General features: G+C 42.4%; 1 long non-coding RNA gene across 2 annotated transcripts; it reads left to right on the plus strand.

Moving 5' to 3' along the window:
* Window positions 1–4,630: 4,630 nt before the first annotated feature.
* On the plus strand, window positions 4,631–17,008 carry LOC140065220 (uncharacterized). 2 transcript variants are annotated; one of them, XR_011847871.1, is made up of 3 exons: window positions 4,631–4,826; window positions 14,823–14,887; window positions 14,966–17,008. It is a non-coding gene; the product is annotated as an uncharacterized lncRNA (long non-coding RNA). The 2 variants fall into 2 exon arrangements; XR_011847872.1 differs by having other exon boundaries at window positions 14,826–14,887.

A 17,008-nucleotide genomic window follows, 5' to 3' on the forward strand; every position in this document is an offset into this window, starting at 1 on the left:
GGGCCACCTACCTGCTCCTCTAGTTTGAAAACTTTTTTTGACTGCCACATACAGGCACTCAATCTATTCCATTTTTCTGGAGGGCCACCTACCTGCTCCTCTGGTTTGAAAACTTTTTTGGACTGCCACATACAGGCACTCAATCTATTCCATTTTTCTGGAGGGCCACCTACCTGCTCCTCTGGTTTGAAAACTTTTTTGGACTGCCACATACAGGCACTATCCAAATTAAATTGTCTCCATAGCAGCCTCCACACGTTGTCTCCATTGCTACCTCCAAAAGTTGTCCATATAGCTGCCTCCATACACCGTCCCTTTATCAAACGAGGTGTGTCAGGCAGAAATTTGGGTTGTTTTCATGGATTCCACATCAAAGTTGTTAACTTTGTCGCCACCCAGCTGTGTTATCCACAAAATATACTGGCAAACTTTTATCATTTACCAATATTATTTCAGCGCTTCTTGCGCTTCTGTTTACATTCCCCTCACCCGCCATATCCTAAACTTATAAGAACGCTACTACACTTGATCTTATACAAAAGGTTCTTAGAAGTGCTGTTTGGGGAGTAGCCTAGAGACACGGGCTTGGATTGGCGAAAGCTCGCCTGGCTGCGGAGCGCCAGCTCCATGCCAAGATCCAACTAACATAGTTTTAACTGCAGCACCTTTAATCTACTACTAGTTCACTGCCTCCATACATGGTCCCCTTATCAAACGAGCTGTGTCAGGCAGAATTTTGGGTTGTTTTCATGGCTTCCATGTTAACTTTGTCGCCCCCCTGCTGTGTAATCCACAAAATATACTGGCAAACTTTTATCATGTACCGATATTATTTGAGCGCTTCTTGCTCACCTCCTTTGGTTCCTCTCTGCCACCCATTGGTTTGAAGCCTGAGTCCATTTAGGGTATGTCGCCATGCCACTCTCTAGCCTGCCGCTGCTGCCGCTGCCTCTGCATGAAGTCCCCTATAGTGTCAGGGTCAATTATTGGATGTTTTAGATGCTATCTAGCTTCATTCTGTCACTCTGTCATGGCCATGCTGTTGCCCATAATTTTGTCATAATGGTGCGATTAAGCAGCCTCAGAGGCATCCATGCATGCTGCCCCTGCTGTTTCCTGTCCATTTCCGTGGTGTTTCCATCCTTTTCTGAGGTTCCCAGGTGTTTGGCCAAGCTTCCCTGTGCAGAGCCTTGGTCCCCTTGAAAAATGCTCGAGTCTCCCATTGACTTCAATGGGGCTCGTTATTCGAGACGAGCACTCGAGCATCGGGAAAAGTTCGTCTCGAATAACGAGTACCCGAGCATTTTAGTGCTCGCTCATCTCTATTAATAACCAATGAACTATGGACATTACTTCTTATCTTTAACTAACCACGCTGGGTCCAGCCCACTGAGGGTCTCTGTAAAATCCTTTGTAATGTGAATAAAGCACACACATTTGCCTAGCAGTTCGCAGAGATTGAGATATTATACCATACGTTGTTTGGTCTGATTTCTTCTTCTGAGCTCACCTCTGACTTTTATCAGTTATTAGAGAATCTGAGGTTGTGTGAACAAGGGCAAAACTTGACAAGGGGAAGGTTGTATATACAGGGGGGAGGCTGTGTATACTGGAGGAAGGCTGTGTATGCAGGGGGAAACTGTGTATACAGGGGGCAGAACCTGTGTATACAGGGTGAGGCTGTTTATATACTGGAGGGAGGCTGTATGTGTTAGCAGGGTGCTGTAGATCAGGGGCTGTGGGATATATAATAAACTATGGGTGCTGTATGGATACTATAATTTATTCAGGGGACTATATAAAGTATGTTTTATGAATAGCGTGTTTATTCGTGTTGTGAGGATAATATAAATTTAGGAACATGATTCATTGTACTGTTAGTGACGGTGGTTTTTTAGGGGCGCAGTGTGGAGAAATCATAAAGAAGTCCTCCCCCTCATGGAGCAGGTCATCACTTGGAAGGTACTAGATGTCACTAATGTGTATGTCATTGACTGACTACTAGTGTTGTAGGTGGTATTATTGGCGGGGGGGAGCAACATTTTCAATTTTCTCCTCAAGTAGCAAAAAGGCTAGAATCAGTCCTGAATAGAACCTATTGATTTTATCAAAAATATTTCTTACAGTGTTCCATAACTGTAGCTATTTTCATTGAGTAGAAAGTCCATTGTGAACTCTTCTCTTTCTATTGCCGACTTATCTACTGAGACAGAGAATATATAGATAATGCTAAGAGGAATCGTAGCAATTAGACAGTATTAAACATGTTATTGCCCTGTTAAGTATGAAGTTGTGGATTTTAGAGAGATAAGCTTTCTTAGATTATTAAAAATGCATGGTCAGTAAGGCATTATTGAAAACCAACCTGTATGGGTTTCGGAGCTGCCAGAGTTCACCTCCTTCTTCCTGGTGCATGTAAGTGCATGGCTTGCGACACAATTTTGAATGTTAAATCCCGCGCTTAGTCCGAATCAGTCGAATTTGTCAGACAGTCACACCCCCGATTTGTGTCGCATGAAAGTTGCGCCAAAATCCAATTGCATGTGCTAAAAACCCCAGTTAAATGCGGCACAAAACGGAAAAAGTCCGGAAACCCGATAAAAATGTGTTGTGCGGACCCTTAGTGAATGTGCCCCAATGTGTCAATAGGCTGCAATGGCTTCATTGAAAAATCACTGATGCAAAAAAAATACCAGTGTGAATCCACCCTTATACATATACTTCCTCTGAAATGTTGCCTACCAATGTAATATAGTTTCAACCCAAGAGAAAAGTTATAATAGATTGTTATTCATCAAATAAAAGCAAATGGCACATAATGAAAAATAAGTTAATATGGCGGTAAATACTTTTTTTTAACCTCCCACAAATCTGCCCTACTTAGGGAATAGGGTAAACAGTATCTCCCTTCATCTTTGTAATGAAAGACCTATTACAGAAGATACTCTTAAATACAAAATGAAGGCACCTAATTGTAGCTTTCATGACCAGCATACGTAAGTGACTTTTGCAACAGGCCACCATTGATGATTTCATGCAGGTTTTTTAGAACATTGAAAATAGAATCTATCCTTAAAACTTTGTCATGATCTGCAAGTCCTTAAGCCACAGTGAGCACTGAGCACCTTCACAAACAAGTATTTAGGATTCATGCAGACTGCCTTGTGCTCCCCCATGGCCAGATGGAGAAGGGAGAGGAAGTGAGCGCTCCTCACCACTCCCCTCTGCAATGAAAGCCATGAGGCCTACCACATAGCGATGAGACAGCATGTGCTCATTTCACTGTGATTAGGTTCCATAGACCTCTTTGGGGGCTGTGATCCGGCTGCAAATTGTGCATCTGGATCATTGACGTGTACATATGGCCCACTAACCGGACTACTGGCATTACAGTCATGTAATTTATTTATTTCAGTACACAAGTGCAAATAACAAGAATGGGGCACATTTACTAAGGGCCGTGCGCCAGTTTTCTGTCCTACTTTGCACATTCTTTCTAGTGCAAACTGCTTGAACGGGTATTTAAGCATTTTGTGGTGCACTAGGCATCGTGCGACACAAATTAGTGGGCGATCCAGTGCTCAGTCGGACCATGTGTCAGATTTAACATGTAAAGTCTGACAGAATTGCGTTGTACACCCCATGTTAAAGGTGCACCCAAAAAAGTGGTGCACTCCGCCGGACTGTGCTGCATGGGGCCCCAGATTCATGAAAATGTGTGTGCCAGAAATCCTGAATCTGGCTCCCTTGCACTATACATAGGCAAACAGCATTTAGTACAGTTTGTGCTGTTGTTAGTAAATGTGCCCCAATATGCGCAAATAAGAGCCCTTTTACTTGTTTTTGTCATTTAAAACATGCTTTCTCTACATCAACTTTCTTGGGAAAAAAAATCATTTGTTTAGGTTTATGGGCCTATTCAAGTTGTCCGCTGATTTTCAAGGACAGCATACTAACTCTTGTATTTTGTCTCTGTCCGTTGAAATGTTTTTGGAACTTGTCCTATTTTTTTCACATGATATATGTGTGCCGCAAGTTTTTTTCACTGATAGAACCGGGTGCTTTGCTGTCTAATCATTGTAAATTATTGTGCTTTTTTTTGCAATTGTGAAGAGAAAAGAACAACTGATGTGATACAAAACTAATTTTAAATGGATTACTTGTAATGGGTCCGACGTTGTCCTTGAAAATAACAGAGAGCACACTGAGGAAAAAACTGATATGTGATTAACCCATAACGTTGTTAAAATCCCAGTCAATATAGCAGCAGCATTTGATAGATCACTGTATCCTTCTAGTTAGTTTTATGTAATCATTTCATGCAGTACAACATTTAGTATGTAAAACAAAGAAAATCACGACCTGCACTTTTCTGTTTAAAGAACCATGCAAAACAAAGGCACTGTTCCTTTTCTTCTACATTTACCCACCAGGGCGGTCCGTGGCCTGATCGCATCGGCGTTTCTATGGAAACGCCTACGATCGGGAACGAGTGGCCGGTGTTTTGCATTAAATTAACGCAAAACACCGGCGGCTCGTTCCCGATCGAAGGTGTTTCCATAGAAACGCTGATGCGATCGGGCCGCGGCCCGTCCCGGTGGGAGCGGCTTTGTTTGCGTTTGCAAACGCAGACAAAGCGGCACGTGTGGCACCAGCCTTATACTCGAGTTAGTATAAAAAGCACACCTGAAACAGCATGTCTGAGGAAGCCGGGCAGCTATATCAGCAGGGTGGAAGCTGTTGGATAGATCGTTGGCTGAGAGGCAGAGCGGGGGAGGAAGGGACGAGCTGCTGACCACAAGAACGGAGCTCAAGCACGTGCAAGGGTGAGTCTGCAAACGGGAGATGCAGCACCTAGAAAGGATGCCAGCCTAGAAAGGAGTACATACGGAGCCTCAAGCAGACAGGAAGGTCGGCAGGTCCGCAGTGAGACTGCAGTGTAAATACAGGGGTTTTGTGTCTGCAAAGGGGAAAAGCAGTCCGAGCTACAGAATTTGTTAGTGTGCAGCCAAGAGACAATTACAGCAGAGGAGCTGATTCTGCAGGTACCTGAAGTGTGTTTTAGCTGCACTTCAACTTCTAACTTATATTCAAGTCTTGTAACAATTAGATACACTACTTCCTGCTGAGCCACTAGACTGCTTACTATCTGCAGGACATAATAAACTGACTGCTCAAGTAGAACAAGTGTAGTCCTGACACTCTGTCTGTCTGTGCTCCTAACATGTGTGCATACAAGAACTGATACATCTACACATTAACATCTAAACAAACTGAACTGTGGCTTGAAGTGGAGTAGTAAACCTACATGGAAGGGTTATATAAGCTGTTAATAGGATTCTGCTTTTAATGTGTTGTAAGCAATTTAATATCCCTACCATCAATGCTGCATTAACTAATGCATTTCATTACTCAGGCAGGCTGTGACCAATAGTAAGAGTGGAAAAAAGAATTCCGTGTCCAGCTTCATCCAAGATATTCCAACTTTATTTACGGCATAATTTTTAAAAATCAGAAGTGTTTAAACTCCAACGCGTTTCAAACGGTAAACCCGTTCTTAGTCATGGCTACACAGACTGAATGGTACAGAGGTTATAAAAACAAATGTGTACACATAGACACTCCCCAAACGCATCACTTCCGTACGCATCACTTCCGGAAATCCTCGGCTGACATCACTGGTGGGGGAGGAAAAGAGCTAAACTGTCAGGATCGTAGACAAATACATAATGGCATTAATGAAGGTACAACAATATTAAAAGATTACATGCAAGTCTAAAGAGGACTAAGTAGTGGTCCAGACAGGACTATGAATTAACAGCAGGTAAAATATAATTTTACAAATAGCACATCAGTTCGTGTTTTTGAGAGGTTAGGGATACATTGTTGGTGATGGTCACTGAAGTTACATAAAAGGTAAATATGTTAATTGAATGGTAAATACTTGTAATTACAAAGGAGCAGAATACAGCAAGAGTTGCGTACTAGTTAGCCCCAACGTCTCAAATGTGAAAAAATGTCCTGAAAGAAAAAAAGAGCATGTAAAAACAATCAGTCATTGGTTAAAATAAGCATGGTGGACTGTAAGGGAACAAGAGACCAATGCATTTCATACCCTCGGCTTATACTTGATTCAACAAGTTTTCCCATTTTTTTTATGGTAATATTAGGTGCCTCGGCTTATATTCAGGTCGGCTTATACTCGAGTATAAACACTTAAGGTGTTACCACCCACCTATTTCCCACATGAAAAGTACAGGTCTTAGCTTTTATGGTCAAAAATTGTCAAAACATTTCTGATAAAAAATATAAGACTCCTAAAAACATTTTCATGGAGTGGCAGGAAACTTCCAAGAAAACAATATACAGCACCTTATGTTCTGTGTGCTTATGATATGGACAATATACATGGTCTGCCAGGTTTTTTGGGGACTTGTATCATTGTGTCATGTGACAAGATGTTCGCATGTCTCATAATAATTGATCAAAGTTTCTTTGACAAAACAGATTTCAGTCTGGAAAGGGCATAGATTGACAGTATAACAAGTCAACTAACGCTTATTTAAATGGTCCCTATGGGGACTGTGGATCATTTATATTTTCATCTGGTCCCCATAAAGGTGGTGCATTGTCTGTAACATATGTGCTGTCAACAACAATAATTTACCGCCCTGCAAATAAACTTGAACCTCTTGTTTGACAGCGGCTGGCAGGGCATTGATCAGGTAAGGGGTCAATGATTGGGCATGAGCATTCTAACAAATAATTGTTCAGCTGAAAATCACCTTCTGTAAAATTTGCACTTTATTATAGTTTTCATAAGGTACATTCCACTTTTCTCAAACTAACTTTATCTTCTCTTATCAGAGTTATTTAAACAATGACACCATTATCTAAGGAACATTTCAGAGCAAAGCCTGTGATCATAGGATCATAAATGACACGTCTTTGTTTATGGCAGTCAATAATGCGGTTTCTTTTAATACAAGAACATTCATACTTCATTGTTAAGAACAAAGTCATCAGATAGGAGTGCAAGGACCACAACTACAGCTACAATTTCAAGACTGTTCAATCAACTTGATGACATAAGAATGGATGGTGGTAACACAGTAACCAAAAAAGATGGTACATGCTCGGGACCTGAAAAGATAGCAATATATAACAGGATATGTTAACTTACCTAACCTATTGTGTAACTGCTACATAATTGAGAATACAGTATAAAGACTTGAATGATATATCAGGCTTCAGCTTTTGTTGCAGGGTAATGCTTGAAATACAGGGCACTGATGTCACTGAATAAGTTATAGTTTTTATCGGTTTCCAATCAGCAGTTTTCTCTGTTTGTCAAAATTTGCACAAATTTTGATGTTTCTAAATAAAGAATTTTAGATACTTTGTTTTTTGGACTGTATTTTTACATTGCTGTTTAAAATAAACTTTAAAAAAAAAATTTAACCTGAAATTGTTTTCAAGGTGATGAAGTTAGACAGGTCAGTGCTGTCTAGCATTTGTGACTTTTTAAAATGTTCCAGTTGGCAAATACATATAACTTTAGTCTAAACAGCCGGATTTGTTAGCTAAATACAACAAATCCATTGAAAAACAGTGCACCATTAGTTGTGGTGCAAATAAGGAAAATCCGTAAAAAAGTGGACAAAAAAAGTCTCTGGGCAAACATCTGTCTTTTTGTTGTCAAATTTAGAAGAAAGGTAGTGATAAATCTCCACCATAGATGTAAACATGAATTAAAACTTGTCAGGGACTAGCTGACTCCTGATACTTGGCGATGAATGGGTTAACACACAGCAGGACTATTCCTAACTAAGAAAGGATTAGCTAGCCCTGTTTTTAAATAGTGGGGGTAGGAGCAAATCTCTTCAAATATCTGGAGTTGCCTTGGTGCCACAATTGTGTGAGGTATAAAGAAGGGATCCTGTCAATTGTTTAATCCTTGAAGAGGGGGCCCTGGGCTAGAAGAAAGGAGAGTATGAACTGTGTTCATGTGCAGTGTTTCACCATTTGTACATACACAATTATATAGATTAGTAAGTTTTATGATTTGTATATATAAAATACGGTACTCATGCATATCTAATAATGAACACTGTACACTATGACCTATACAATGCCACCTTCTTTAACCCGATATCAGAACTTTTAGCTACTCAGCATAGAGTAGTTAATAATATGTACAGTTACATACTACATTCATCAGTTCTTTCAGCATGTCAGTATGACAGTGAAATACATATTTTTGTTTTGTAAAGAAAATTCTTCCATTTTTAATAACATCAGAGAATTCTAGCAGACAAACTATTATTTACAGAATTTGTCTTTTCACATGGGTTAAATATAGCTAATAGAGTCCCCCTTTGCCCAGTATGATATATTCCTTTATACATGATACTTGTTAACATTTCTATATGACATTAAAATGCAGTCTGTAGGGGCTTCTAAAATTCAGGCAGCAAAAATACAGTGTAATGCCTCATTCACAAAAATGTGTCTTTTGGACATGAGCTAGCACAAGGCCCCATATCTTTCTGTAATGTACAGCAGAATCCTCCTCTGCAGCTAGCATTGTTATTTAGAACAAAGTATTTTTCTGTGGCGTTCTCAGTTATAGCCCTTTTCTTCTGGTTTATCTGCTGTAGGTGTTTACATGATTTGGTTGGCACTTAGCAATGTTACATTACAGATGTAAAAATATTAAAATTGTTTTAGGAAAAAAGTAGAGCAGTTTCCCTAAGGCCAGTGACACATGTGGCGTTTTTGTTTAGTTTTTTTCATTGAGTTTTTTGCATCCTTAAAAAAACGCCTCATATTTGCATATTGGTTTTTCAATGGGTTTTAGGATAAAGTATCTTAACTTGGCGTTTTCTCCCCAGCATTTTTGTCAGCGATTTTTGAGGTGCGTTTCCATTGCATTTTTCAAAGCAGTTGCACCTTTAAAAACACATGCGTTTGTGGTCTGAAATGCATACAATTACATGGAGAACAAGATCGCTGCATTGACGCACATCAAACTCATCGACCTAAGGCCTTGTGCATTGAGGCAACAAACCACAGGCCATGTGCCATTGTCTGACACGAGTGGGGTGACCTTTCACTTTCAGTAAATAGACCAGGAAGCTTTGTAGAATTTTATTTACCTGCTATTAAAAACATAAACTGTCATTTCTGAAGGTATCACAAATTTGAAACTAGTGGTAGGCAATATATGTCTAAATAACTGGGCTATATAGCATTAGTGGAAATACAGTTAAGATTGATCCCTTGCTGTTATTTACTCTCATTTTCTCATTCTACTATGAAATTGGGAAACCCATTTTCATTCAGCTATAGCTTGTCAAAATGGAATTATAGGGCCCTAAAAAGAAAGGTAATCATATAATATTGGTTAATCCAAGATGACTACAAACTAACATTTTTGTATTCTTGTAGAAAGTCTGTATCTGTAATTTACCTGGAATGCACAGAATGGATATGTTGCAGATGACAGTGCTGACAATCACTAGTTTTGTTGGTATTGTAATGGCTAGCACTGGGCCTTAGAATAAATAACTTACCATTACTAGTCAATATGGTTGCACAATATATTGCATGTGCAAAAACCCTGCCAATGCATATGGCAGGTAGGTGTTGCGAAAGTGTTCCTCTCCTTGTCTGGAGCTGCCTGGTGAGCCGGCACAACTCATCCAGGGGCTCTAACATGGTAAACTTAGTAACTGAAGCTGAAGTAACTTTAAGCCTCTGCATGGGAGTTCATAAGTTAACTTCTCTATCAAATCTTATGCTCTGTAATTGCTGGGAAGGAAGGGGTGGGCTGACTGGACAAGTGCTTCCCAACTCAATTTTTAAAACCCCTTGTGGGTTGAAGCACATGGTCCTTGGTCAGTCTTGGTCAGAGTATTCCAGAAGCAAAGTGCAGCACATGCCGGTGCTGCAGAGGCAAGAGTCCCAGACCAGAAAGCAGAGGTGTCTCAGGCCTGCTGCCAGACACCGTATCCAGTCCCAAGAGACTAGGCCCTGAAGACAGAGATCCACTACCAGAACTCCCATCCTGAAGCCATTATCCAGGCTGAGAGCAACCACCATCCTGCAGACCTGCACTCAGACCAGCTATCTCCTTCCAGCTAAGGTTCTGCTGATGTTAAAGCCGTTGCCTGCTGTTTGAAGTTCTAGTAAAAAACTGTAAGTTATTTTGCACCACGTGCCTCCGAGTGATCCCTAGATTAGGCTGTTCACCATCACGGGCTCCCCATCCTCCATCATCAGGGATCCCTATCTACACATTGGCGTTGCCCCAGTGAGAAACCTATTCTATCAGCCTCTCCCTCCATTTCCTTGCACACACCACCAGCTGGAGACCTGCCAGGCTCTGAACAAGGCCTCTTCTCCAGTATACCAAGCACCATGACCACAGCGTGCCCAAGGCCGCAACAGTCAGCAGCCCCAGTATTCTGAGCCACGGCTTCATCCAGGCCACGAAATAAGCTAGGCCTTAGAATAAGAAGGATGTTATACATGCACAAGAGAGAAAATGACAAGACATAGATCACAATGATTATCACTACTATTAATTTCACATCAGGCTCTGTTACTGGTCAGATGATGATAGCAAACTTCAAATGTTCAAATGAAGGTCTATTTGATGCTCATCCATGTAGGTTTTCAGAGTAGTTACTCCTCATTGACAGAAATGTAATAAGAAAGAAAAAAAATTAGAAAGGTAGGGGAAGGGGATTTTGGATGTCAACAAATGTCTGTATTTAAGTCACTGACCAGGTGTCTGATACTTTACCTCTCCATGATCCTACTCCGCTACTCGCAGCCCTCAAAGATTTCAAGGGCCAGCGCACCAGCAATTGATGCTGTCCATTTCCAGGAATTGAATAAAAGCCAGCCTCTCCCAGCATTCCCCGCCGGATCTTTGTGCTATATGCCTCAGAGAAAGCTTGTTGGATTGCCTAGTGCCTGTCTGCTGATTTCCCGTGACCCCGGTTCTGTTCCTGACTTTGACTCCGTGCTGCCTGTCCTGACCTTCTGCTTTGTTTCTGACATTGATCCCGTGCTGCCTGTCTCTACCTCCTGCCTGTCTCCGACCACGATTCTGCCTCATGACTTTGAATCATGCCTTGGCCACCACAGCGGTCAAAATCGCGTCTTTGGAGCAACCCCGTGGTACCCTTCCACAGCATGTCCATCCCGCTTTGCAGTGGGCTCCTAGGTGTCAGCTTACGCCATAGCTTGTGGTAGTACAGAGGATCCCCTACCTCAGATCCTGACAGTAAGATCCGGCCATGGATCCCTCCAAGGTTCCGCTACCTGAACTGGCTGATCTCACCACCATCATGGTCCCAGCGGATTGCCATACAAGGTCAGGAGCTAGGAAAAACCACCGCCATGGTACAGCAACTGTTGACTTCCCAGCAGCCATGTCAAGTTCCTGCGGATCCACCTGCTATCCTGGTTTGTCTACCTTCCACAGAACCTAGACTGAGGCTCTCCATGCCTTCCAAGTATGATGGGGATGCGAAGTTGTGCAGAAGCTTTATTACCCAGTGCTCTTTGCATACTGAACTAATGCCTACACAATTCGTAACTGAATGGTCGAGAGTGGCTTTTGTGATCAGTCTTCTCTCGAGCAAAGCCCTGGCATGGGGCACTCCCCTTTGGGACAAGGGAGATCCTGTTACAGCAGACATCACCACATTCCTTGTTGAACTACGGACCGTCTTTGAGGAACCAGCCCAGGCGTCTTCTGCCGAGACTGCTCTTCTGCCCTTGTGCCAAGGGGACCCTTCTGTGCAATTCCATACTCTGGCTGCTGAACTTTCCTGGAATGAAGCAGCCTTGGTCGCCACCTTTAAAAAGAGACTGTCTACTCAGATCAATGACGCCCTGTCTGCACGGTTCCTGACGTCTACCTTGAGTGGTCTAATCTTCTTGGCCACCTGGATAGACATCCTCTTCTGTGAACGCTAGGAAGAGCAGCAGGTTGAACTAGCGCAACCCGGAGTCCGATTTTTTTTCCCGTCTGGCTCCAGAAACCACTGCATCTACTGTACAGCATCTACTGTACTCTACATCTATTGTACTCTACATCTACTGTAATCTACAGCACAGAGCACTTCCTCCAGACGTGTCCAATGCGTCCTCAGCGTCCAGGAACTCTTTCACATCTAGGGTTCCTAGAAGGAGCATCCCTAGGCGTGAGTAAAGCTTCCCCATTCCTGCATCTTCCAGTTCTGCTTAGCTTTGGAACCAATCATCCTGTTCAAGTCTCGGCCTTCTTGGACTCTGGTTCTGCAGGGCAGATCCCAGTCCAGTATCGCACTGAACCACTATGCCTGCAAGTTGGTGCCTTGCATAAAGAGAGACTGCCTTTCTATGTGCTTCCCCGCACCACATCCTCTTTTCTATTGGGTCTTGCTGCCTCATGGCTCTCCGACCACTGTCTGCCAGGTTTCTTCTGAGTCTTCCAAGCTGTTGGTAGGTCTTCTTGCTGTTTATATGGACCCTGCTAACGTCTTCTCAGAGAAACAAGTGGAGACAAGTGCCTCCACACTGTCCCTACGACTGTACTATAGAGCTGCTACTGGGCACCTCTCGTCCACAACGTCGATTATAACCACTCTCTGTACCTGAGACTGCGGCTATGTTGGGCCTATATCAAAGAGAATCTGCAGAAGGGGTTCATCCGCAAATCCTCTTCTCCTGCCGGTGCTGGATTCTTTTGTGGCCAAGAATGACACCTCCCTCCATCCGTGTATTGACTACCGCGGCCTCAATAAAGTCATGGTAAAAAGCTGCTTCCCACTACCCCTGATCACGAAACTTTTTGACCGTATATGTGGTGCCTAAGTTTTCACCAAGTTGGATCTGCGGGGGGCATATAACCTTATCCGCATCCGTGAGAGTGATGAGTGGAAGACTGCCTTCAATACTCGTGACGGGCACTTCGAGTACCTGGTCATGCCCTTTGGACTGTGCAATGCGCCTGCAGTTTTTCAGGAATTTGTCAACAACATCTTCAGAGACTTCGTCTGCACCTGTGTCATAGTCTACCTGGACGATATCTTGGTGTTCTCTTCTGACCTGGAGTCTCATCAAGTCCACGTACAACAAGTTCTTGGGTGCCTAAGGGCCAATCGTCTCTCTATGCCAAACTGGAGACGTGCCAGTTCCATCAGAAGAGTCTTACGTTTCTCGGATACATCATCTCCGATAAGGGCCTACAGATGGATCCAACCAAGTTATCTACGGTATTTCAGTGACCTCAGCCAGTAGGACTTTGTGCCATACAGAGATTCCTGGGTTTTGCCAACTACTACCAGCAATTTATACCACATTTTTCCTCTCTCATGTCTCCCATTGTGGTGTTAACAAAAAGGAACGCTGATCCTAAACTCTGGCGGCTGGAGAAGCGTTTTCCAAGCTTAAGTCTGCCTTTGCTTCTGCCCCTGTCCTTACATGGCCTGACACTGAGAAACCATTCCAACTTGAACTTGACGCTTCCTCTGTAGTGGCTGGAGGTGTTCTCACCTAGAAAGGGCCCAAAGCCGAACGCTCACTTGTGTGTTTTTCTCTAAAACCTTCTCCGCTGCCGAGAAGAATTACTCCATTGGAGATCGTGAACTTCTGGCTATTAAACTTGCCTGGGAAGAATGGGCAAGTTTTGGAAGGAGCTCGTCATCCAGTCTGTGTATATACGGACCACAAGAATCTCCTGTACCTCCAAACTGCTCAGCCTCTCAACCCACGACAGGCTCGCTGGTCCCTTTTTCTTTTCATGCTTCAAATTCTTGATTCACTTCCGCCCTGCTGAGAAGTATGTCAAGGCCGATGATCTCTCTTGTGCCTCCTATGTTGAAACTTTGTTCAGTGTTCAATGATAAAAAGACCTAAGAATTGATAATCAATTTTTCACAGAAACAGGATGCAACATGCCAACCGCTGAGCATAGGAGGGATAGAAGTGGAGCAGGCTAGAAGCTAAAAATATACTTGGGCATTGTAATAGACAATAAACTTAATTGACATCAGCACATTGACAAGGTATGTAGTCGAGCCCACAGTAATTTATTCTTTTTATGTAGATTGAGGTCATTTGATGTGTCTAGGATAAAGATGGCAGTTTTCCATGGTACAGTTATTATGAGTGCATTTAAAGGGCCAGCACTCCGATAACTGGAGTAGGCCGGCTGCCTGCCCTGATAAATTGCCAGTGTCCCCTGCCGGATTTTTGAGCCTCATGCCTTAGAAAAAGCTTCTTCCCAAGTACTGTGCATTTTATAGTGATTTACTGTTGTGACTTCGATTCCGTTCCTGACTTTGCTCCTGTGCCACCTGTCCCGAACTTCTGCTACGTCCCCGACTCTGATCTTGTGCTGCCTCTCCTGACCTCCTGCCTGTCCCAGACTCTGCCTCACGATCCTACACCTCACATTGGCCTCCACCGCGGACAAATTTGTGCCTACAGAGCGACCTGGTGGTGCTATTCCACAGCAAGTCCAATCCGCTTTGCGGTGGGCTCTGGTGAAAATCGGGTACCACTTAGACTCCACTCCCAGGTGTCGGCTTACATCATCGCTTGTGGTGGTTCAGTGGGTCCACTACCCCTGAATACTGACACGTTATATTGGATTATAACTATGTGGTGTAGGTCTGAAAGATTTAAGAAAACATTCATGCCAGATGCTCTTGAAATGTCAAATGCTTTGAGGAAGTGTAGAATACGTAAGGACTGTATTTTTGGATTTTAGATATGTTATGTGTATGTATATTCTATATGTTTGTTTTACCCTATCTCAGCAGGAAAAAAGTGGATCCACATGAATGAAGCCTAAATCGAGAAATCTTCTTGCAGAAGTTCAGAAGTGAGGACTTGCTTTAGTAGACTTATTTGCCTCCAGAGAAAATGCCAAAACATTTAAATTTTTTTCCTTAAATTGCAGAGACAGAGATTGTGGCCTGGACACTCTTTCCCAGAACTGGGATATGGATCTAGTTTACGCCTTCCCTCCTTTACCTAAACCAAATGATCTTGCTGGCAGCTATCTCGGAAAAGAAGAGTTGGTACCCGTCTCTCAAGAGACTAGCCATCGACCATCCACTTATCCTTCCCTTTAGAGAAGACCTTCTGAGCCAGGGTCCTATATTGCACCAGAACCCCGGGTTTCTAAGATTAACAAAGATTATCAGAGAACTTCATCAAGTTATTTTATCCTCCTAACCAAAGTTCTCCCAATATTTCTCAGGTTTTGTACTTCCTGCAGACAGGTTTTGAGAAGGGTCTGCGCCCTAGCACTTTGAAGGACCAGATATTTGCTATGAGCACCTTTGCTGACACCTTTGCTAACCACAGGTGGGTGAACCAATTTATCTGCTCCTGTTCTAGAATCAGTCCTACTCTTAAAATCTGTTCTTCTCAGTGGGATTTTGCTAAACACTTTCTCCAGAAGTCTTTTTGAGCCAGCAACTACTGACGGCCTTTCTAATAGCCATCACCTCAGCTAGAAGATTATGTGAACTACAGGCTCTTTCCATTTGAGAACTCTACAGTAACAAAGGATAGGATCCAACCTGAGCGTTATTCTAACTTTTTCCCTAAAGTTGTATCTGATTTTCATAGGAGTGAATGCTAGAGAAGAAGCATGGCATCTTCTGGATGTAAGGAGGATCTTCCTTATCTACATTCAAGCAACAGGATTCTGTTGAAGAAAGGATTCTAAGGCACTAGTCTTGTATGGAGGAAATAAGTAAAGTGCTACAAAATCCAGTATAGCCAGATTGCCGAAGTTGGCTATTAAAGAAGCGTACATGCTTGAAAACACCCCACTCCTGGCTAATCTGAAAACTCACTCCACACAAGCACGACGTCTCGACTTCCTGGGATGTGAGAGGGGATGCCTCTCTTAGTCAGATCTGTAAGGCAGCTACATGGGCTAGTAGTTTGACCTTAGAAAGACTTGATACATCCTCAGTGGGTGATTTGGCTTTTGGCTGCAAAGTCTTACAGGCTGTTGTCCCTCCCTAAGGGAATGAATTGGTAAATCACCATGCAGGCTATCATGGGAGACACCCTGGGAAACTGAGAATTAGTACTCACCATGATGGCCCTGTAATTTTCCCTCCCTTGATAGGTTATTCTTATATATTTTTCCTATCCGATATGTGTGTGATGTAAACCTATGAAAAATAAAAATGTATTATTTTCAGAGTTCCATTGTGGTTATTTGGTAGTCACTTAGCCACTGAGAGGGGATTTTAACCTCTCTCTCTCCCTGTCCCAACAGGGATATGAGACAACCTCCATGTGGGCCATCATGGTGGACTTATGCAAACTAAATTACCGGTGAGTGCCAAGTCTCAATTTTTAGTTAGATCCCAACTGAAACTTGGGCACAGTGTAACAACTTTGTGGAAACTCAATACTCATGTATAAGGAGAAAGTTAACTACAAATTAATTAAGTGAAGATTCATATAGAAACTATTCATTTTCTCTAACAAGAATGATTAATTTAGGCATAAATATATACATAATATTTTGCTCATATCCTTAAGCTGTAAGTTTTTTATGCTACTCAAATGCCAGATTTCCCAGGCAAAAGCACAAAATAAAATTGTCTTTCCACTAGGATATTACACAGATGTAGAATCCAAAGAACAAACATCCAAAGACCAACATGTTTTTTCTTTCTTTAATGCTTACAAATAACAGCTCCAGGCTGAACAGTACGAAATATACAAAAGAAATCTAAGTTCACAGTAAATCTTGACACATAGAAAGATAGTCTTTAGTACAATGGAATGGCGAGTCTGTTACACATTGACATACATTATGATGGAAGAGTAATTTATGATTTCTGATGCTGTTTTAAAGCCCAAACCAGAGTGGAATGAAAAACAGAGGTGAAAGACCATTTCTTCTTTTTAAGTTTATAGATAGTTTTGGCATTAAAGACTGAACCATAAAAAATGTGTAAATCCTGATTAT

Source organism: Engystomops pustulosus, chromosome 1 (genome assembly GCF_040894005.1).
Source record: "Engystomops pustulosus chromosome 1, aEngPut4.maternal, whole genome shotgun sequence".
In the NCBI taxonomy this organism is placed as follows: Eukaryota; Metazoa; Chordata; class Amphibia; order Anura; family Leptodactylidae; genus Engystomops; species Engystomops pustulosus.